Source organism: Hypanus sabinus, unplaced genomic scaffold (genome assembly GCF_030144855.1).
Source record: "Hypanus sabinus isolate sHypSab1 unplaced genomic scaffold, sHypSab1.hap1 scaffold_164, whole genome shotgun sequence".
Lineage (NCBI taxonomy): Eukaryota > Metazoa > Chordata > Chondrichthyes > Myliobatiformes > Dasyatidae > Hypanus > Hypanus sabinus.
In genome coordinates, this window is record NW_026779721.1 from 572,021 (window position 1) to 573,981 (window position 1,961).

The following is a 1,961-nucleotide window of genomic DNA, read 5'->3' on the forward strand; positions in this document are numbered from 1 at the left end:
AGTCGACCAGTCTGCGGCGGTTCTCACCAATATCTAAAAGGCCACACCGGGAGCACCGGACGCAATATACCACACCAGCCGACTCACAGGTGAAGTGTCGCCTCACCTGGAATGACTGTCTGGGGCCCTGAATGGTGGTGAGGGAGGGTGTAAGGGCAGGTTTAGCACTTGTTCCGCTTACAAGGATAAGTGCCAGGAGGGAGATCGGTGGGAAGAGATGGTGGGGACGAGTGGACAAGGGAGTCGCATAGGGAGCGATCCCTGCGGAAAGCAGAAAGAGGGGTCTAGGGAAACAGGTGCTTGGTAGTGGGATCCTGCTGGAGGTGGCGGAAGTTATGGAAAATTATGTTGGACCTGGAGGCTGGTGGGGTCGTAGGTGAGGAGAAGGGGATTCCTATCCCGAGTGGAGTGGCGGGTGGATGGGGTGGGGGCAGATGTGCGGGAAATGGGAGAGATGCGTTTGAGAGCAGAGTTGATGGTGGAAGAAGGGAATCCCCTTTGCTTATAAACGGAAGACGTCTCCTTCGTCCTGGAATGAAAAGCCTCATCCTGAGAGCAGATGCGGCGGAAACAGAGGAATTGCGAGAAGGGGATAGCATTTTTGCAAGAGACAAGGTGGGAAGAAGAATAGTCCAGGTAGCTCTGAGAGTCTGTAGGCTTATAGTAGATATCAGTAGATAAGCCGTCTCCAGAGATGGAGACAGAAAGATCAAGAAAGGGGAGGGAGGTGTCGGAAATGGACCAGGTAAATTTGAGGGCAGGGTGAAAGTTGGAGACAATGTTAATGAAGTCAACGAGCTCAGCATGCGTGCAGGATGCAGAGCCAATGTAGTCGTCGATGTAGCGAAGGAAAAGAGGGGGACGGATAACCGTATAGACTTGGAACATGGACTGTTCCACAAAGCCAACAAAAAGGCTGGCATAACTGGGACCCATACGGGTGCCCTGGCTACACCCTTGGTTTGGATGAAGTGGGAGGAGCCAAAGGATAAATGATTGAGAGTTAGGACTAATTCCGCTGGGCAGAGGAGAGTGGTGGTAGAGGGGAATTGGTTAGGTCTGGAATCCAAAAAGAAGCGAAGAGCTTCGAGACTGTCCGGGTGAGGGATGGAGGTATATAGGGACTGGACGCCCATGGTGGAAATAAGGCAGTGGGGGCGAGGGAACTTAAAATCATTGAAAAAATACAAAGCATGAGAAGTGTCACGACCATAGGTGGGAAGGGATTGAACAAGGGGGGATAGGACAGTGTCAAGGTATGCAGAAATGAGTTCGGTGGGGTAGGAGCAAGCTAAGACACTGAGTCTACCTGGACAGACAGGTTTGTGGATCTTGGGTAGGAGGTAGAAACGGGAAGTGCGGGGCGTATAACGTTGGTGGCAGTAGATGGGAGATCCCTAGAGCTGATAAGGTTGGTAATGGTGTGGGAGACAGTGGCCTGGTGCTCCTTAGTGGGGTCATGATCGAGGGGTAAATAAGAGGACGTATCAGCGAGTTGCCGCTGTGCCTCGGCCAGGTAGAGGTCAGTACGCCAGACTACAACAGCGCCCCCCTTGTCAGCGGGTTTTATAGTGAGGTTGGGATTGGTGAGGAGGGAGTGGAGAGCAGTTTGTTCGGAATGAGTGAGGTTGAAATTGGAACAAGGTGTGAAGTGGTGAAGTCGAGACGGTTGACGTTCCGTCGCCAGTTAGCAATAAAGAGATCCAGATCAGGCAGAAGACCAGAGTGGGGTGTCTATGAAGAGGAGGGGGGTTGAAGACGGGAGAAAGTGTCATCGGTGGGGATGGGAGAGACCTTGCCAAAATGTGAGCTCGGAGACAGAGCCGGCGGAAGAAGAGTTCAGCGTCATGGCGTAGGCGGAACTCGCTGAGGTGTGGGCGAAGGGGGACAAAGGCGAGGCCCTTACTGAGGACGGCTCGTTCTGCCTCAAAGAGTGGAATGTCAGAGGGGATGGCAAAGAC